Source organism: Scylla paramamosain, unplaced genomic scaffold (assembly GCF_035594125.1).
Source record: "Scylla paramamosain isolate STU-SP2022 unplaced genomic scaffold, ASM3559412v1 Contig4, whole genome shotgun sequence".
Lineage (NCBI taxonomy): Eukaryota > Metazoa > Arthropoda > Malacostraca > Decapoda > Portunidae > Scylla > Scylla paramamosain.
The window spans coordinates 575,535-597,500 of record NW_026973669.1 but is presented as its reverse complement, the minus strand read 5'-3'; the positions used below and the strand labels follow the sequence as shown (position 1 = coordinate 597,500).

The 21,966-nt window shown below is 41.8% G+C and overlaps 1 protein-coding gene across 2 annotated transcripts in view; it reads right to left on the bottom strand.

The window, feature by feature from the left end:
* Nucleotides 1-21,966, bottom strand: part of LOC135096409 (salivary glue protein Sgs-3-like) — a 58,647-nt gene that overhangs the window by 16,704 nt on the left and 19,977 nt on the right. Inside the window, exon 1 of one of the 2 annotated variants that reach the window (XM_063997896.1) lies at nt 20,502-20,627. The exons of the other annotated variant lie outside the window; for it this stretch is intronic. The gene's annotated coding sequence lies outside the window, so the exon portion shown is untranslated. Of the gene's footprint in view, nt 1-20,501; nt 20,628-21,966 lie in introns of those variants that run through there. 2 annotated transcript variants of the gene reach the window in all.

Below are 21,966 nucleotides of genomic sequence, written 5' to 3'. Positions count from 1 at the left end.
TGAGGGACCAGACTAAATGGTTCCCAGAGTTAGGCTTGCCAATACAGGTTAACTGTGCCGCTCACCAGAGGGGTCACCTTTTTGAGCTCGTCCTGTGTTGGATGGATGGGTGTCTGGGCTGGGATGTGTTTTGGGGGGAGGTCTTAGCTCCGTTGTAGACAAACTTTCGAATCACGAGGGGACACTTTTTAAAACAAGTGGCCTCCATGGGAAGGTACCCGTTCACGGCAGCCAGCGCTTGCTCCCTTCGTTGTTCCAGTAAGCGGTCTCCCTTGGTCCCTGAAGCCAATTTATTTTTTATAGTATCCATATGGGTAAATATAAAAACTCCTCTGGTTCTCGAGGGGCGGTCAACCAGTCCCTCGAAACCTCACCCTCTGGTCGTGATGGTGTTGTGCATGCGGGAGCTTGTACTCCCACTGCTGTTGTTTCCCAAAGTTAAAGACGACTTGGGTTAGTTGATGAGTCCTGTTTTGACACTCATGATCATTAATGTCAATACCTCTATGTCATACCGTGCTATTCACTCAGTTCTCGAGCATTTCGGAACAGTTCTCCGTACCGTCTCAAATATTAATCTCTCTAATTGGTGTTACGTGACATTTACATCAGACGTTGCTGCCAAAACTGCTCTTGAGATAATAAATTTTCCGTGTCTTGGAGAGAATAACTTTATTGCTGAGGTCATTCGATCAAGCAATGTAGCTGACAGCTAGAATGATTATTGTCCTAATGTCTTTGATAATGCGGAAGAACGAGCTCCCAAATTTCGCCACCAACCTACTTCTTATTGGTTTGTAGCATATTATAGGGAAGATCAAGGAAACTTATTAACGCTGCCAAATATCCAGAAAGGGAGATTCCTACAAATAACATCAAGAAATATGGCAAAGGTGTCTTGATCCAAGCTAAAGATTTAACACAATTGATGATGCTCCTCCATCTACCATGCCCATCTGATGGAGTCTTCGAATCTATTAAGCCACACTGTCAGTTACTGTAAAGGATGTATTTACAACTAGGACCTGTACGAACTCTCAAAAGATGACATTCTTCAGTTATGTTCAGATAATGTTCAACGAGTGGGCAAGATTAAAGGCACTGGTAATATGATAATGCTCACATTCTATGGTTCTTTTCCCCCGTGTTAAGATCAGTTCTCTCTCTCTCTCTCTCTCTCTCTCTCTCTCTCTCTCTCTCTCTCAATAAAACCTTCCATCGATCGTCCATTGCAATGTTACCGGTGTTACGAGTTCGGTCATGGGAAGAACAACTGTACAAATCCTCCCCGGTGTGGTCATTGCTCTGCCTTTGACTCCCACCCTACTCCTGAATGCGAATTAGACCCTTATTGCTTCTTCTGCAGGGAAGCTTATCCACTACGCTCTCGATATTGTAAGAGGTACCGTCTTGAGCAGGACATCCTTCATCTGGTTCATTCGCAATTCATTACTCTTGGTAGTGCCAGGCACGAGCTTCTTTTTAGACAAAGATAATGGGGCAAACACACACCTTCTCCCTCCACTCTAGTTCCTCTATATCTACTACATGTAATAAGGCTGCAACACCTTCCTGCCTTTCTCAACCATGAAATGTTTCTTCCTGTTCCTGTGAGAATGTTCATTTCTTCATCTACTGTCTGTAACAGGTTTTCTGTTTTGGAAAGTGTTACCTCCTCTGCATCTTCAACCAAGCCCTCCATTACATCTTTAGCAAAACTTTCCATTGCATCTTCACCAGCTACATCACAGACTCCTCGTACAAAAGTACGTACTGTAGAAGTCCATGCCCCCGTGGATTCCCAACCACGAACGACTTCCAAGACTTTTAAGCCGCCACAGTCACATACTAACAATTCTCCCACGTTTCCTCCTCAGTCCTACCCGAAACGTTCCCGGGGGTCTGCTGAGTCCCTAGACTCAACGGGCGTCCCGCCTAGGAAAATTCATGTAGGAGCGTCAGATGTCCCTAAGCCAGACGTAATCAAAGTGATTCATCCAATTCTGATATGGATATAGAATCAACTCACTTTAGTCCTCCTGGATATCGTGCTTTCTTCTCCACTCCATTTCCTGGTCAGGGCCACCACGGTGGCACTCGTGGCACCGGTTTGGTGGTACATTCGCAATTATATTCCTTTTATCCACCTGCAGATTCACTCGCTGCTGAAGGTTGTTGCTATTAAGGTTTTTATAAATAGTTTTAATTCATTGTGCTGTCTGTATCTACCTCTCAGTGTTCCTATTGAAAGAAATTGATAATCTTTTAAATGCTTTTCCTTCTCTCTCTTTTTTTTTTTTTTTTTTTCCCTATTGGGAGACTTCTATGGTCACCATCCTTTGTGGGATGATATCGCTGCCAACCCTCGTGGTCTTTTAATTGGTTCTTTTATCGAGGATTGCAGATTTTAAACTCTGGAGACATGACCCATTTCTACAGTTAATCCAGTACTTTTACAACAATAGATCTCTCTTTCTGTACTTCTGATTATTTTCTTGATTTTAAGTGTAAAGTTTTACCAGATCTATTTGGGAGCGATCACTTCCCAATTTTATTGTAGTCAACTGATTCTGTACCACAGTCACGTCCTCCCCGACGGCGGCTAGATAAGGTGGATTGGCACCTATTCAAGGATCTCAGCATTCCTGCCAACTCAATGGATGAAGTAGAAAAAAAAAAAAAAACTGTGATGAGGCTGCAACATACTTCACTGATGTCTTGTACCCCGGTGTTATTCAGTCCATCCCTAAGACCTCTGGCCAGACGTCCTGTTCCATGGTGGAATGCTGACTGTACAATCGCTGTTCAAGAAAAGCGTGCCGTCTTTTCTCGCCTTCGACGGCATCGTGGGTGTGTCCACTGTTTGGAGGCTTTTCGACGAGCACGTCCCCTTGCATGCCACACCTTAAAGAGGGCTCGGCAGGAGTCTTGGAAGTTATGTCTCTTCCATCACAGTTTGCACACCACTCACTTAGGTCTTTAACAGAGTCCACAGAGTCTCCTTCAAAAGAGTCTGCTGCTCCTCCACCTGTTTTATCCCATGATGGGAGCACGGTGGCAGACCCAAAGACAGTTGCCGACCTGTTTGGTGAGTACTTTGCAAGCGTCTCTAGTAAGGATCCAATAACACATATGGCACTTCATCGTCGACATTTGGAAGCTGTTGGCATCAATTTTTCCTCCCTTGCTGGAGAGTTTTATTTTCTCGGTCTGAATCACGTATGGCTTTGTCCAAGTGACATGGTTCATCCCTGGGGCCCGACGACGTCCCAAATTCTTTTTTGCGCCACATGTCCTATGAAGCTTTAACCTTTTTACTCGACCTCTATAAGTTCCTGAGTCGTTCACTTGAACAATAGTTTCTCATGATGCACGTTCTCCCTTATATGATGTTCACCATAGTTTTCCTAAGACTTTTGGATATCGGGTCAAGTCTGCCATGAGCGATTTTGATATACCTTTCATCTCCATTTGCCCCCCTCATCTTCCAAGGGTCGGGTACTGGCAATTTTCGCGGTTATTGATCTGCCCTCCTGTTGTTAACAGTAAAAAAAAAAAACAAATACTACCACAGTACCAGTTTCGTGCTTTAATTTTGGAACACTCTTCGACACACTCTGGCTCCGTCCCTGTTTACACAAATGGTTCTGATGCAGGAGTGGGATATAGCGTTATATTCCTTTTCTTCTGTCCAGGCGGTAGCCCTCCGAGGATTGCCTCTGTTTTTACGGAAGAGATATCCGCCATTATTCTAGCCTTAAAAATTATTTTTACCTTACCAACATTATTTTTACCTTACCTGTTTCAAGTTTTACTGTTTTTAGTGACTCTCTTAGTGCGTTGTCTTCCCTGGAGCATTTTACTTCCTCTCTCCCTTCCCTAATTTTGTCTGTTTTAGAGTGGATTCACCTGCTTCAGCGCAGAGGATATCACATAACATTTTGTTGTGCATCCACACATGTAGGACTTCATGGGAATGAGAGGGCTGATAGGCTGGCTAAAGAGGCGGCAATTCGGGTTGCTCCTTCCATCCCCAATTCCTTTCATGATTTATACTCCAGTATATGAGTGGCATTCTTTCCAGTTGGCAGGGCAGGTGGGAAGATGTGGTTGCCTCCACTGAGATGGGTGAGATAACTTTGCAACTTTCTGCCCATTGATGTATATCCATGTGCAGGAGCGCCGCCCAAAGACTGCACTGGTCCGTTTCCGGACAGGTCACACACATTTCACTCATGGTTACCTCATGTCCTGGGGAAACCCAACCATTCTGTGATGACTGCTTAATTCCCCTTACAATGTGATACTTTCTAGTGGAGTGTCCCAGTCTGGTGAAGCTGCGGTAGCGATATCTTTTCTGCTGTCGCGATGAGGATGGGACCTTTGAGATGTCGCTGATACTTGGAGAGATGTCTGTCTCTCCATGACATGAGGTTCTTATGCTTGTGGAGAAGGCTGGTCTTTTAAACAAATTATGGATTACCTTTTAACTATTTTTTTTATTTGTTTTGTAATTAATATAATATTGGGCAGAACTTTATTTTTGCACTGGGAAAACATTGAGGCAAGTGAGGAAGACACGTGACGAACAACGCCAAGTCCTGGGGCCTGGGTCATTGAGGTCTGTGTCTTGGCCACGTAACGAACAACGCCAGATATCTGGGTCAGTGGGGTCAGTGTCTTGGGCACGTAACGAACAACCCCAGACATCTTGGTTAGTGTGGTCAATACCCCCTCATTTTAATTAAGTTAAATTAAATAAAGTAACACAAACTGCCTCATTTTTTTTATGGCTCTTCCTATTTTTTTTAATGTTTTATTTGCTCTTTTAACACTTTTACCATACCTATTATCATACGTGTAATTTTGTTTTTAATACTGATATTTTAAGAATTGCAATCTTTGTCACTTTTAACCCTAGAGAACTGATCTCGGGTGTGAAACATCCGGGGCTAGTGATGTCATACTGTTCACATGATGTTCCCATGTGACAACCGCTCTGTACTTTTCAGTACCTTCAGTGTTTCACAAGCTCAAAGGCGAGTCATGTTTCTCCGCTGCGCACACCGGTTTTTTCCATAAATTACCATTCGTGTGTCTTGCACTCGAGTTTACTGCTCACGTTTTACTTACAGATCGGGTTTGTAACACCCTAGTTTAGTTGGATTAGTCTCTGAGAGTAGAGCTAATCCATCTGTAAGAAAAACTACAAAAGAAGGAAGTCCGCGGTTTAGTTTTTTATAATGAATATTTTTCTAAATTTTGTATTTTTTTTTCAATTTTCATACTTATTTTTGAAAATTAATTGAAAAATATAATTAAGGGAAAAAGTAATAAATAATAGGTCTAGGTATTAGTTATATACCGAAAATTAAGTGTGTTAATGTTTATTTTAATAAATCTGTGTATTTGGTATGGTTTTTCAATTTTCCAAAATGGGTGTGAGAAACCCGAGTTTAGTGATAGTGTAACTGGGAAACAAGTTTAGTGATCTAGGGTTAAAGGTTTGTAGCGGCGCCATATGACCGCGATGTTGCGGCATCATAAATTAAATCAACATAAATCATAAATCATAAATCGATGAACCGAACCCACATTCGAATTCACCTGTGCGTCCAGCACCCATGCCTGTGAACTACATCTTGGAATCCCTGAAGAAGTTTCAAAATAAGTATCAGGCATTGAGGTACCTCGAGGATTCCACCGAAGGTGTCTGTGAACAATCCTGCGCCCCAAACCTTCATCGTCACAGCACTGGACGATTATGCCGCCAGAGTTCTGTAGGAGCTGGCGGAGACCAGGCCTCGCAACATAACTCTGGCGCCGATTGGACCCCAGCGGAAGAGAAGTAGGGGGATGCTGCTGAGGTATCCCCTCGATTACGACTTGGACGCAGTGGAGGCTCATTTACTAGTGGTGAGCACCCGTTGCTGCATCGTAAAGTCGGCAGGAGAGAAAATATCCAACCATGGTAGAGCTCCCTGTGCAGGTCGGCTCCCAGACACTTGCTCTAGGATGGAAGGGCCAGTTCCACGTCCGAGACTACATACATGAGCCCACAAGATGTCTCTGCTACCAGCGATTCGGGCATATCGTCAGGAACTGCCGGCGGAGCACTGAAAGGAGATGGGCCGCGGCCATAGCCAAAGTGTGCCAATTGCGGCTTGAACCACCACACATTGTTGAAGAGGTGCCCTAAGAGCCTCCAGAGGCTACCCACATCCCTAATTATCCGGGATTCCTCTGTCCCCAGACTGCCCCACCTACAATAGCAGAATGCTGCAATAGCAGAAAAGCACTGCCTCAACCAGCCAAGCAAAGGAAGCGGCCAGCCAAACAACTGCCCCAGGAGAGAGGCCCCGAGGAAACCGAGGTCACCGAACTGCGCAGAGGAGCAGTCCCTGAGCTCGGCAGAAGAGCTAGAGCCCAAAGCTGTGCCTAACGAGAGAAGTCGGAGGAAGAGGATCCACCGTCGCGGTGCCCTCGCCCCCACCCGAGAGAACGCCCTAGACAGAGGAACTTTTGGCAGCATTCCAAAGCCTCCGCAACAGGATGATGTTGGACTTGGCCAAAGCTCTTCTGCCAAACAGGAATGTCACCAGGGCATTAGGCCAAACCAGAAGGAACTGTGACGAACTCATGCAGATGCTGAAGAGTGGGGCCGTAGTCAACGACAACGACAGCGAATAAACGAGGTCCAGGAAGGCAAGTTGAGGTTCCTGCAGTGGAACATAAACAGCCTCAAAAAGCAATAAAAATTTGCTCCACGTTGCGCTCATCGAGGACCAGATTAGTGTATGTCATCTACAGGAGACACGAGTTACCGATCCCCCTGGGCTCAGCTTCCTGGGCTTCACCGCGCACTACCTCCCTGTCGGAGAGAGAGGTCCAACGAGGGGCTATCTGATTCTTGTAAAGAACAGCTTTCCACATAAGGTGTTGAAGGCACCAGTGATTTATTTCAATTTTCCATGCCTTTCTCTCTCTCTCTCTCTCTCTCTCTTTCTCTCTCTCTTAGTGCTAGCATGGTCAGTTCTTTAGTCATGAATTGATTCATTTTGTCTAATATGGGGGCTCCGGCATACCAACATTACCGAAGCAGAGGTATTCCTTTTGATACGATCGTTACCAGGTTGAGGATCACCGTAACCAAATAATGACTGTGAAATCGGATTGAGGTGTTGGTAATGCCTGTTACCAGGTTGGTAAGGCTCTTGCTTGGGAACTTTACTATGCGCCTGTGAAATCAGCCCCTATTTGAAGAATGTTTAGGCGTTGGCTGAGATCTGTTAGCTACTATGCCACATCACGCAATTTCTCTTTAATATATCAGTTCTTTTTACTTTTTATTGAATTCAAGTATCAGGTATGGATTATTTAGCTTGTCAAACCATTCAGTACTACGAATGGTTCCCGGATTTTAAGATAATAGGATACTAATCTAACCTAGCATTACCAAACTTAATAATGTGTAGCAATACTTAACCTAACCTACATGGCATGACTACTACTGTTGCTGACGAATGGTATCGGCTGAAAACGTCTGTGCGTTGCCGTGGCTGCCGTGAATGCTTCGTACGTCTGGCAGTTAAAATGGGCTACACGCGCACTTGGTCACTTGAAACTAAGGTCTGACCATTTTGAATTAAGCATTTAGGCGTTGTCCTTTCTGGGGATTCTCCGGGCTGCGGCCCTTCCACACTTATGCCAGGACACACCTGAAATCAGGTATTTCCTACCTCAAAATTAAATGGTGTTGTAGTATTTATACACTGTGATGCTCTAAAAAAGGCGAGTTAGTGTAATATATGTTTTGTTAACACCACAATACTTGGCAACGTTTCCTCCAAGCGTTGTCACATCTCCATGGGTGACCGAGTAAGGTCACACGGTCAGAGTGACTGTGTTAATTGTGATCACTTTCTGAACTGTGGTCACTTCCTTTCGCTCTGCCAGCCAGGATGGAAGCTACCTCTCCCGCTTTCTCTTGCCACCTCCGAGAAAAGAGCTTACTTACTCAGTAAATAAACATTATTTGGAAGAAAAGGCTAATAGGGGGTCATTACTTGACCCCTCAAGAGCTGTTGCCCGAACTGGGAAAGCCACCAACGTGCCTTGGCTTTTACCTCGATGGTGGTGTGGAAAATCGTAACTAAAGAATAAAAATATAACCAGAGTTTAAGGGAAATACCATATCTAAAAGGAGACCTATCACATTTAAACGAAATTCACAATGGAGAGAGAGAGAGAGAGAGAGAGAGAGAGAGAGAGAGAGAGAGAGAGAGAGAGAGAGAGAGAGAGAGAGAGAGAGAGAAGGGGAGGCGGCAGTTTTGACTGAGGCAATTTTTTCTCAAATTCTAATGATTCATTGATAAGTATAGATGTCTGATAGAAATAAATTTACATGAAATGTAAATTGTATATGCTGAGAGAGAGAGAGAGAGAGAGAGAGAGAGAGAGAGAGAGAGAGAGAGAGAGAGAGAGAGAGAGAGAGGCGAGGTTATTAGCGACACTTAAGCTCTAATCTGATAATTGCCCAGTACAAGGCTTGGCAGCACCGCAGGCCGGGTAATTCCCGGAAAGGATAACGTCTAAACTCTCAATTCAAAATGGTCAGACAATAAAGTGATGCAGGCTTTTAAGGATTTTTTTTTCTTACAATTTTTAAAAGGCGGCATTTCAACTACAATTTTTGGAAAGTAATGGCAAGTAAAAGGAAGTAGAGTCATCCATATTGAGTTGTGTAACATAAAACAAAGTATGACTGTTTCCTGTTTGTTTTTTGTTTCATTCTAATAAAACCAGCTTTGCAAGCTTAAAAAAGTGTTTTTTGTTGCACTACTCATAACGACAATGAATTTAAAATGAAAAACAATCTGCAACAAACTTAATGGCAACTACTTATGTGTCCTGATTAGGTAGCTATGACGTCACTCGGACGGCGTAACTAAAAATCCTCCACACCACGTTGACAGAGAAGGGAAGGCATTCTGTTTTAAGTGTGTCATAATTATTCTGATAATTATGACGGTGTCTTGTGCTATTGCTACGTGTCACGCAAATGTGGTAGCATTTTATGTCTCCCAGAAGTCAAAAGGTGTTATATAAATGGCTAGACGATTCTCACACATGCCAAGTGAAACCATGGCATCATGTTTGCTCAATGTACTTTTCACCAGAGTCTTTTAACTGTCATCTGTTGCATGACAACGTAAATTTTTGATTGTAATAATTCAGGCGATAAATTACGTCTGAATTACATTTATTGAGCTCGGTAACTTAGTAACACAACAGTTCACCGAATATATATATATATATATATATATATATATATATATATATATATATATATATATATATATATATATATATATATATATATATATATATATATATATATATATATTCAAGTAGTTTATACTTGCTGTAGACCTAAAGCTGATTACTCTATTTCAATAAAATCTGACATGGAACGAAAAATCCTTACAATAAAAATACCATAATATCACTAGTCCTGTGTGTTCCAAGTGCACGCAGCTCTAGTCAACATTGGGTGTGGCCAGAACCAGCGAGGGGCGGAAATGCTTATAGTGAATTTCCTTCCGCTGTTGAGTAGAGTGAAGGTGCGGCGCAAAAAATGTTATTGGTGACCCTGGTTTTAGTGGACTGGAAAGACCTGTACGTGGTGGAGTCGTGTATCAGACTCGCTGAACAGGACGCTCGCAAGGTGTCCAGCCGAGACGTGTCCTTTGTGCTTCCTGGCGCGCACCTTCCCAGGTCCACCCTCTGATTCACCCACGCTCAAGCATTTAGGCCTGTTATTTTAATTATAAAAATGCTCATATTCTTCTTCTTTTTAGTAGTAGTAGTAGTAGTTGTAGTAGTAGTAATAGTAGTAGTAGTATCATTATAATAAAAAAATTTTTTTAGAGAAGTCTCTCTCAAGATTAGATTTTTTTTTACCTATACACAAGCTACATATTTTTTTTTATTGCCCCTCCTGCCCCCCTCCCCCACAAAAAAAAAAAAAAAGAAAAAAAAAGAGGGTACGTCATTTTTCCGCGAATCAAAAGAATCTTATATAACATTTACTTCAAGAGCTACAACAAAGATATACGAGATAGATGTTAATAATAAAACATCATTATTTTTATGCTGAGGGTTCATGTACATAAAAAATCAAGGGTACCGCAACAGTAAGAAGGTCGAGAAACGCTACTCGTGAGACAGCCAATAACGACTATCTGAACATAAGAACATAAGAAATAAGGGAAGCTGCAAGAAGCCACCAGGCTCACACGTGGCAGTCCCTGTTCCATTCATCTACCACTCTATTTGAGAACCAGAGAGGCAGATGAATGGAACGGACTCACTAATCATGTTGTTAGTGGTAAGACATTGGGAAGCTTTAAGAGAAAATTAGACGGGTTTATGGATGGGGATGATAGTGGAAATAGGTAAGTATATTTTATACAGGGACTGCCACGTGTGGGCTTCCCTTATTTCTTATGTTCAGATAGTCGTTATTAGCCGTCTCTCGAGCAGCATTTCTCAACCTTTTTATTCTTGTGGTGACAGGATAACGAAATTTATGCATTACTAAGAGGAGAAACACTCTTGAGAACTCGGCTTATCATCTCTGTGGTCTTGAAAAATGGTCGTGGTGAGAGAGCAGAGCGTTTCTGAATACAAGTCTGTGTAACCCAAGATAGAGTCTGTTTCTCCTTATACACGATATACAGACAGGATGGTCGCTGGCATTGGGGAAGAATGGAGAAAGGGAAGAAGACCGAGGGGAACACAGAGAGTGACAGGGAGGGGGGGAGGGAGTGGTGTGGTAAAATTGCAAAGGATGGGAGGCACACAAAGATGCAAGGGATAGAAGCAACTGAAGGCTAGATAGACTCGTGTATGGCACCAACCCTCATTCTGGGGAAACGGTCAAAGGACGAGAAGAAGAAGAAGAAGAAGAAGAAGAAGAAGAAGAAGAAGAAGAAGAAGCTTCAAGAAGAAGAAGAAGAAGAAGAAGAAGAAGAAGAAGAAGAAGAAGAAGAAGAAGAAGAAGAAGCTTCAAGAAGAAGAAGAAGAAGAAGAAGAAGAAGCTTCAAGAAGAAGAAGAAGAAGAAGAAGAAGAAGAAGAAGAAGAAGAAGAAGAAGAAGAAGAAGGATGCAAGGGATAGAAGCAACTGAAGGATAGGTAGACTCGTGTATGACACCCTCATTCTGGGGAAACGGTCAAAGGACGAGAAGAAGAAGAAGAAGAAGAAGAAGAAGAAGAAGAAGAAGAAGAAGCTTCAAGAAGAAGAAGAAGAAGAAGAAGAAGAAGAAGAAGAAGAAGAAGAAGAAGCTTCAAGAAGAAGAAGAAGAAGAAGAAGATATCGTGTGAACCAAAATCGTGTAAAAAAAAAGTAGGGAAACCAAGTTAGGAGACAGCTCAAGTATAATAGGTACGGTCAAGTATATCGCCTCTCTCTCTCTCTCTCTCTCTCTCTCTCTCTCTCTCTCTCTCTCTCTCTCAAGGAAGAAAAATAGCTCTTGTCCGTGGCCTCATAGACCCCCACTGTTTTTGCTGTTAACAGACCTATACAGTAGTATTAGTAGTATTAGTATTTGTAGTAGTAGTAATAGTAGTAGCGGTAAATGATATTATTATTATTATTATTATTATTATTATTATTATTATTATTATTATTATTATTAATATTATTATTATTAGTTGTTGTTGTTGCTGTTGCAGTAGTGGACTACTACTCTTACTACTACTACTACTACTACTACTACTAATAATAATAATAATATGAGATACTACTACTAACATTAATAATAATATGAGAGAGAGAGAGAGAGAGAGAGAGAGAGAGAGAGAGAGAGAGAGAGAGAGAGAGAGAGAGAGAGAGAGAGAGAGAGAGAGAGAGAGAGAGAGACAGAAAGAGAGAGAGAATGTACATAATCAAATTAAGTAGTAGTAGTAGTAGAGAGAGAGAGAGAAAGTATCCTTGCCTGACCTGGTAACACTGCAAGCCGCAAGAAAAATACACAACAGCTGGCAACTCAAACCTGCTGCAGCCGGACGCCGCCCAGCCAGCCTGGGACAGCACGTCTTCACTAGTGCCTAAAAATCCTGACATTTTCGATTACTTAGTTAAAACTTTAATGGCAGGACAGCTCTTTATATCTTTCATCTTTTACTCGCTCTCCAGTAACTAATCCGTAAACCCTGGGTAATGCTGCCTTCTTACCACCACCCTTCCCGTTCCTCAAGCTCTGAGCTGTGTGTGTGTGTGTGTGTGTGTGTGTGTATGTGTGTGTGTGTGGTTAAGGTTAAGGTTAGTTTAAGAGGGTAGCTGAAATTGGTCAAGTGGTATAGCCGATATAACAATAGTGATATTCAGTAAACAAAATCCTCAGGGTTAGTAATCAAGGTAAGACAAGAAATACCGGAGTCAGCAGAGAGAGAGAGAGAGAGAGAGAGAGAGAGAGAGAGAGAGAGAGAGAGAGAGAAACAGACGAAGAGGCAAAAGCAGGTGAAGATAGGAAGCTAAAATCTTGGTCTCATTCGTTTTCAATCTTTGTCGTTTAACTCATTATTTTCATTACTTTTGCCTGAAATCCTATGAAATTTTAGTTCTCTCTCTCTCTCTCTCTCTCTCTCTCTCTCTCTCTCTCTCTCTCTCTCTCACACGCATTCAGGATAGTGTACTGTATAGTGTAACACACACACACACACACACACACACACACACACACACACACACACTGCGTTCAATTTTTCCTGCACTCCCGTGATCGCTGCCGTGAGAGGGAGGCGGTCTTATCATCGAAACAATTTTCAGTACACATAGGTGTGACCATTCGGGAGCAAGACGGTTCGCAGCAAATGACACTTCGCCTCACGTACGCTTCAGAAGCGGGAATGACAGTTCGCAGCAAATGTTTGGGACAGTTCGCAGTACATTTCTCCAACTTTTACATTTCGATACGAATATGTATAAATATTAATTTAGATAATTACATTTGTTTCCATGTTAGCATAATAATGGTGATTCACATGTATTATGAGTGTTTTCCTGATTGATTCAGTTATAACTTTTTGTTAGTCTGTTCCCAGCCATGGCAACTAAAAGATATCGGAGAAAGAAGGCTACCGTTGACTACCCGTGCATTTCTTGCAGCATGGAAGTTGGAGAGAGGCAGCAAGCTCTGCTGTGCCCTAGGTGTAAGAGTTGGCAACACAGGGCATGTGGAAGTGGGGTGAGCCAGGCAGAATATAGACAGGCCATTAGAGAAGGAAGCGAGGTAGACTGGATGTGCATATTTTGTATGTCACCACTGCCTTCACCGTCTTCACCACTCGACCTGGCTGCTTCACCGTCTTCACCACTCGACCTGGCTGCTTCACTGTCTTCACCACCCGTGCCTATATCACTTGTTTCTTCTCTGTATGATTCCTCTGATGACGATTTGCCCAACCTAAACCAAAGAGAGGTCCTCCATGAGTCTATCCTCTCTGATACAGCCCCAGTTGCAGCTGTGTCTCAGGAAGTTCCTGTAACCTACGCCAAGGGCAAGAGCAAGCGAGGGGCTTGCCAACTTATTTCATCAGACGGATATTCTTACAATAAAATGCGAACCAACAAAAATGGTGATGTCAAGTGGCAGTGTGTGGTGCGAAATAAACATATCAAATGCCACGCTCAGGTAACAGAATCAAAAGATTGTTTCACCTTTGGAGTGCAGCCCCATCTTCATGCTGCTAATCCATCTGCTCTTCTTAAAAACATGGTTGTAAGTGAAGGAAAAGAATCTTCTACAAGGAGCCCATACAGCTCCGGAGTACAAATTGCTAAGGATTTGTTAAGAGAAAACCAAGTTCCCCAACTGCCAGCAACAGCAAGCTTAGCAAGATGTTTTAATAGATTCAGAGAGAAAACAAGACCCAAACACCCAACCACATTAAAAGATTTTAATATTGACACTGAGCATATTCCAAAGATTTTTTAAACATGGCAGGTGCAGCAGGATTCCAGAATACATTTAATGTGGTCCTCAGATCGTCAGAGAGAACTTTTAAAGACTGCCAAAACCTGGTATCTAGATGGTACCTTTAAGCTGGTAAAACAACCATTTGTGCAATTATATTCAATACATGCTTTTATTACAAACGGGACTCTCACCAAGCAAGTTCCACTTTTATTTATTTTAATGAGTGGTCGAAGATATGAAGATTATCAGTGTATATTTAAGACCATAAAATCCTTTTTTTTACAGCTGTCAGTTAAAGAATTCGTAATGGATTTTGAGGCAGCTGCATGGAAGGCAGTACGTCAAGAATTTCCAAACATCAGAATGCGAGGCTGTACCTTTCACTGGTCGCAAGCAGTGTGGCGGAAAGTGCAGCAACTTGGCCTACAAGTTGCATATCAGAAAGACCCACCCACCCACACGTACATAAGAAAGCTGTTTGCCCTCCCCATGTTACCAGCTGAGCATATTATACCCGTGTTTAATTATCTGAAAGATAGTGCAGTTACCAATCCCTTGGCAGACTTATAAGAATACATTTCCTCACAGTGGATTTTGAGTACCACTTTCCCCCCACAAACTTGGTCAGCATTCTTCCACACAACTATAACTAATAATGACTGCGAGAGCTGGCACAGTGCTTTAAATAGAAGAGCAGGTAAATCTAAGCTACCACTCTATCTGCTAGCAGAACTACTGGCTGAGGAAGCAGCAACAGTCAGTGTGGAGGCACAATACATAAGTGAAGGCACACTGTCAAGGTACCAAAGAAAAAAATATAAACGCATGCATGGTAGATTATTTGATGCGTGGGAAGAATACATGAGAACCTCGACAAGGGACATAGAACTGGCAAAGATGCTTTTGCGCAAATGTGCGGGAATATACTGCCCATTCTAATGTGTGGACGGTATGAATACATGTATTTTATTCATTCTTTTCTTAATGTTTTAATGTTTTAATGTTTTTAATGTTTTTAATGTTTTTAATCCACCAGTAAAATACGGTATGGTTTAATAGTACGTAGTCTAGGACGGTTCGCCTCAGTCCCGCTGGTTCATTGGGCGAGTTCGCAGAGGCGAGGCGAAGTGTCATTTGCTGCGAAACGTCTTGCTCCCTGACCATTCACATCCCTTCCACCTTGTGCCTGTCTTTCTACTCTCTCTCTCTCTCTCTCTCTCTCTCTCTCTCTCTCTCCGCACTTGTTTTATATATATATATATATATATATATATATATATATATATATATATATATATATATATATATATATATATATATATATATATATACCTGTATAGTATAGTAGACCTGGTATCCTTTCCACTCCGTGTTTATCATTCTCTCTCTCTCTCTCTCTCTCTCTCTCTCTCTCTCTCTCTCTCTCTCTCTCTCTCTCACCTAAACGTTCAGGACATTTTTTAGAATACAACAGACACACACAGCATAGGCGGAGGGTGGTGAGGTCATCATTGCCTTGGGTCTATGGATTAACTTCTGGAGAGGGAAAAAGGTGGGGCGGGGAGGGAAGGGGGGATAAAGGCTACAAGACACTGTCCTTGTGTAAGCGACAACTTACGTAGTTTACATTATACTCACTTTTATTTAGTAACTCATTAGAAATCATTAGAAAGTACCCGTAGGCATTTGGGTTTCTACTTTTTATTTCTAGGAAATAAGTTTGTGAGAGAGAGAGAGAGAGAGAGAGAGAGAGAGAGAGAGAGAGAGAGAGAGAGAGAGAGAGAGAGAGAGAGAGAGAGAGGGTAAAGGATATATAAAGGCCTGTCCACATAAGGAACCATTGTTTGGAAGCAATGTTTGCAAACAGTTTGCAAACTGTTTCGGAAACGTTCTCCGAGAAACTGTTTGCAAACAGTCTGGAAACTTTCCGAACAATGTTTCCTGTCCAGATCACGGTTGTCGTCGTGTCTACGATGAATGTAGAGGTTGCTGCAATACTCTCTCTATTTTACTTGGCACTCTTGATAAATTCAAGGAAAGGCAAGAAAAAGGAAGAGATGGGTGAGGAAATTTTAGAAAACAGGAGCCTTTTATGGTGACTTGCTTCTGGCGGATTGAGTGAAGATGGAGCAGGTTTCACAAATTTCCTTTGGATGTCCACGACTAACTCAAAAAGTTTTACGGATGCGGCTACCGCAGGTTAAAATTTCAGTTTTTACAATAACTAATTTTTAAAATTCCGACAAAAGATAAAAATGAGATCTCCAGAAATTAAATTACTGACAATCTGGCAACACTGTGTAACTGAATCATCGTCACCGCCGCGGGCGCGCGCGCGCGCACACACACACACACACACACACACACACACACACACACACACACACACTTCCCATTTTGGATGGGAAACAAATACACGTGAAAGATTGTTTGCAAACATTGTTTCTAAACATCAGGACTTTAGAAGCATGGGGAGTGGGGAAGAAGGACAGGAAGGGGGATGTGGAGAGGGAGAGAAAGAAGGCAAGGCAGGCACACACATACACGTCAGAGGCAGCTGTAGCCAATGACAGCTACCACGAAGAAAGGAAGACAGATGTCACTTTTGTTAGAAATATAGGTAACAAAACTGCTTCATCAAATAGGGAGCCGTCTGTACGTATGTGTTATTGATATCAATTAGAAACAGAATTTTACCATTTTCATATTATCCTTGTTTTCATTATAATTCTCTCTCTCTCTCTCTCTCTCTCTCTCTCTCTCTCTCTCTCTCTCTCTCTCTCTCTCACTCGGGGTTCCCATAAGTGCTTTTCCCACTAATTGTGAAGAACCCTTATCAAACATTCACCGGAATCAGGAAAGCATTCTTGAAAATCCCAATAATCTTCACTGCAGCCTATCAGACTGCCAAGTTCATGAAACACATAAAAACTGTAACAAATTCTGCTTTATCCCGTAACACCGTGACTGTAATCGTGAAAACACCCTTCATAACTCTAAATACTAACTAGACCCTGTTAGAATAAGCTGGGATAAGACGCTGCCATTCTCGTGTTTGTCTTCTTCAATAGAGTGAGTGAGAATGTTTTGCGTGGCACTTGAAGGATAGAAGTTAGATACCCAGCGGCTGACATATCATGAGAAAAGCTTATGGTGTGAGTCTCTAGTAATATAAACAGAAAATTGTGTTAAGGTAATGATTAAGGATACGATGCAAATTAAAATTGTGAGATTTTTTTAAATCTATTTTTTATGTAAGAGGGACACCGGCCAAGGGCAACAAAAATCCAGAAAAAAGCCCACTGTGGTGCCGGTCAAAAAAAAAAAAAAAAAAAAAAAAGGTCCGAAGCGGTAGTAAAAAACTGAAGGATAAGCGTCTTGAAACCTCCCTCTTGAAGGAGTTCAAGTCATAGGAAGGTGGAGTTCCAGAGTTTACCAAAGAAAGGAATTATTGATTGAGAATACTGGTAAACTCTTGCATTAGAGAGGTGGACAGAATTAGGGGTAAGAGAAAGAAGAAAGTCTTGTGCAGCGAGGCAGCGGGAGGAGGGGAGGCATGCAGTTAGTAACATCAGAAGAGCAGTTAGCATGAAAATAGCGGTAGAAGATAGCAAGAGATGCAACACTGTGTCGATAAGAAAGAGGCTGAAGACAGTCAATTAGAGGACAGGAGATGAAGAGACGAAAAGGTTTTGATTCCACCGTCTAGAAGAAATTCTTTGACTACTTTACTTCTAAAGTGGAGCACATTCTGACACTCTTCCCTTTTGCAGAGATCTCCATTCTTGGAGACTTCAATTTTCACCACCAGCTTTGGCTTTCCTCTCCTTTCACTGACCATCCTGGTGAACTAGCCTTCAACTTTGCTATCCTCCACGACCTAGAGCAATTGGTGCACACCCTATCTGCTCTTGTGCCCACGCTCTTGAATCTTCCGAGTTTTCCACCATCTGGCTTGGAGATAAACCCAACATTCTTGACTTTTTAATAACCTCTAATCCTTCTGCTTATGCTGTTGCCCGTTGGGCCCCTCCGTTCATAATCTCATATCTGTATCTTGTCCTATCGCTCCAATCCCTCCTCAGGATCCCCCTAAGCGGAGGTGCCTCTTGCGTTTTGCCTCTGCTAGTTGGGGAAACCTGAGGAGGTATTTTGCTGGTACTTGAGATTTCCATCACCAGAATCTCATGCATTTTATATTTCTGCACGGAACCATGCCAAGTCTGTTCTCGAACCAGCCAAAAACTTCATTAATAAAAAATGTCAAAATCTTTCAAGATCTAACTTCCCTTGTGACTTCTGGCATCTAGCCAAAAACATCTCCAATAATTCTGCCATAGGAGGGTAGTTTGGAAATCAAACCTTTGTGCCAGACTCTATCAAAAGCTTTTGATATGTCTAAGGCAATAGCAAAATTTTATCAAAATCCCTAAAAGAGGATGACCAAGACTCAGTAAGGAAATCCAGATCACTAGTAGAGCGGCCTTGACGGAACCCATACTGGCGATCAGATAGAAGGTTGTGAAGTGATAGATGCTTAAGAATCTTCCTGTTGAGGACAGATTCAAAAACTTTAGATAGGCAGGAAATTAAAGCAATAGGACGGTAGTTTGAGGGACCAGAACGGTCACCCTTTTAAGGAAGAGGCTGAACTTTCAGCAAGAAGGGAAGGTAGATGTTGACAGACAGAGTTGAAAGAATTTGGCTAGGCAACATGCAAGCACAGAAGCGCAGTTTCAGAGAACAATAGGAGAGACTCCATCACGTCCATAAGCCTTCCGAGGGTTTAGGACAGCGAAGGCATGGAAAACATCATTGTCAAGAATTTTAATAGGTAGCATGAAGTAGTCAGAGGGTGGAGGAGAGGGAGGAACAAAGCCTGAATCATCCAAGGTAGTTTTTAGCAAAGGTTTGAGCGAAGAATTCAGCTTTAGAGATTGATGTGATAACAGTGGTGCCATCTGGTTGAAATAAAGGAGGGAAAGAAGAAGCAAAGTTATTGGAGATGTTTTTGGCTAGGTGCCAGAAGTCACGAGAGGAGTTAGATCTTGAAAAATTTTGACACTTTATATTAATGAAGGAATTTTTGGTTAGTTGGAGAACAGACTTGGCATGGTTCTGGACAGAAATATAAAGTGCACGAGATTGGTGATGGAAGGCTTAAGTATCTTTGTGGGCCACCTCTCTATCATGTATAGCACGAGAACAGGCTGTGTTGAACCAAGGTTTGGAAGGCTTAGGTCAAGAAAAAGAGTGAGGAATGTACACCTCCATGCCAGACACTATCACCTTTGTTATGCGCTCAGCACACAGAGACGGGTCTCTGACACGAAAGGAGTAGTCATTCCAACGAAAATCAGCAAAATACCTCCTCAGGTCCCCCCAACTAGCAGAGGCAAAACGCCAGAGGCACCTTCGCTTAGGGGGATCCTGAGGAGGGATTGGAGCGATAGGACAAGATACAGATATGAGATTGTGATCGGAGGAACCCAACGAAGAGAGGGTGACAGCATAAGCAGAAGGATTAGAGGTTAGGAAAAGGCCAAGAATGTTGGGCGTATCTCCAAGACGATCACGAATACGAGTAGGGTGTTGCACCAATTGCTCTAGGTCGTGGAAGATAGCAAAGTTAAAGGTTAGTTCACCAGGATGGTCAGTGAATGGAGAGGAAAGCCAAAGCTGGTGGTGAACATTGAAGTCTCCATAATGAAAATCTCCGCAAAAGGGAAGAGTCAGAATGTGCTCCAGTTTGGAAATTAAGTAGTCAAAGAATTTCTTATAGTCAGAGGAGTTAGATGAGAGGTATACAGCACAGATAAATTTAGCTTGAGAGTGCAGTCGTAGCCAGATGGTAGAAAACTCGGAAGATTCAAGAGTCGTTGCGCACATAAACGCAACATCCAGCTTTGGATTGAAAATGAGGATAGGAAAAGTAGGAGGGACCAGAAAAGGGGCTACTTTCATTTGCCTCAGACCCCTGAATTTCAGTGAGAAGAAAAAAAAAAAAAAAAAGGTTTAGTAGAGGAGAGGTGGTGTTCTACAGATTGAAAATTAGTTCTAAAACTGCGAATGTTGCAGAAGTTAATGAAAAGTTAAGGGGGGGATGTCAAGACACTTACTTATAGTCGATACCAGAAGAGCAGTCCGACTTGCGGACATTATAATTTTTCTGATAATACTGCACATTTCTTGATAATACATGTAATTACCATCACGACTATTTTCAAAGGCCATGGAGATGGTTAGTCGGATTCTCAAGTCTCTCTTTTGTTAATAATATAAAAAATCTCGTACATCTCTCACTATAACCATAAAAAAAAAAAAACATTAAAAACCCGTGTCACTTCAACTAGAGCCTTTTGAAAGTAGTGGAGGTTTGGCGCAAAAGTTTTTCAGAATATGGTCCTTACGATCACGCTTATTTCTTTCTTTCTAACACACACACACACACACACACACACACACACCTCCGTCACAAGCTGAGGAATGAATGATAGAGACACATGACACAATCTCACCTCTGTTACACTCACTGCCTCACTCGCTCGGCCGCTGTGGTATGTCCGGTCTAGTTCTCAGCGAGAGTGTCGGCGTAAGACTGGGGACTGCAGTGGCTGGGTAAGTTGATACAGGAGCAGAGGTCTTGCGAAGAATGGTGCAAGACTCACTTATACCATTACTTTCTGACTTTCTTCATGGGCGTAATAATGTATCCTTCAGTTTTTCAAACCCAGAATCAACATCAGGTTAGTTGATTTGGTTAATATTGAAATAACATTGGCGTTTTTATCTGAGGGTCAGGCTAGATTAGGTTTATGATAATTTCTTTACTTTCACTGCTGATCTCTTCGGATACACCACGATTTGAAAAAAAAAAAAAATTATATATATATATATATATATATATATATATATATATATATATATATATATATATATATATATATATATATATATATATATATATATATATATATATATATATATATATATATATATTCTGATCAGAAATAAATAGTCTCAAGATTGATAGGCTAACGTTATTTCGTGATAAAAGCAGCTATTAGCGAAGAAGTGGTGATAATACGTATGACACAAGGTGATAAGAGGGAGCTATAGGAAACATTACGCCATTCTTAATAGTCTTGGCTAGCTTTGCAACATCTGTGGCCGGGTGTGGGATGTTTCAAGTCCAAAATCAGAATAAGTTTAGTTGATTCAATACAAGTGTTGGTAAAGAGAGCACGATTATACTTGTACTAGAAAAAAAAACTTTTGCTTTTCTTAACAAAACCTTGACCGGCTGGCTAGCAGTGTTTAAAACCCAAAGTCAGCATAACTAGTTGATTTGATAGAAGTGTTGGTATGACAAGAAGGGGCAAGAGGGAGCAGGAATCACACTTGTACAAAGAAAACTTTCGCCACTCTTAATAACAAAATCCTGCGTGGCCTTGGGTACCCTGGTGACGCCTTTCCTTTCTGTGGGAATTGTAACCTGTCACACACACACACACACACACACACACACACACACACACACACACTGACCACATCATACCATACCATACATTTCGTCACTGGCATGTAATAACTACATGGATTAACTTGTGTGTGACTTGTCTGTCTATTTCTAATACATATTTGCCTTATTACTGTATTTAACTACTGTTCCTGCTACTGCCTCTGCTACTACTACTACTACTACTACTACTACTACTACTACAATAACACCTACCACCACCACCAACACTAAAGAACAACGACAACAACAACAACAACAACAACTACTATTACTACTACTACTATTACAACTGTACACCCTCGAAAAGTCAATAACTTCCACCAGAATTATGAAAACTCCTTTGAAAACGCCAGTCATTTCCACAAAAGTCTGTAAATAGTTGAAACGCTTAGGAATAAAATGCGCTTCTTATCTTAATCTAATGTCACTTGGTAAGTTCAGTGTCTGTAATGTAATGTAAT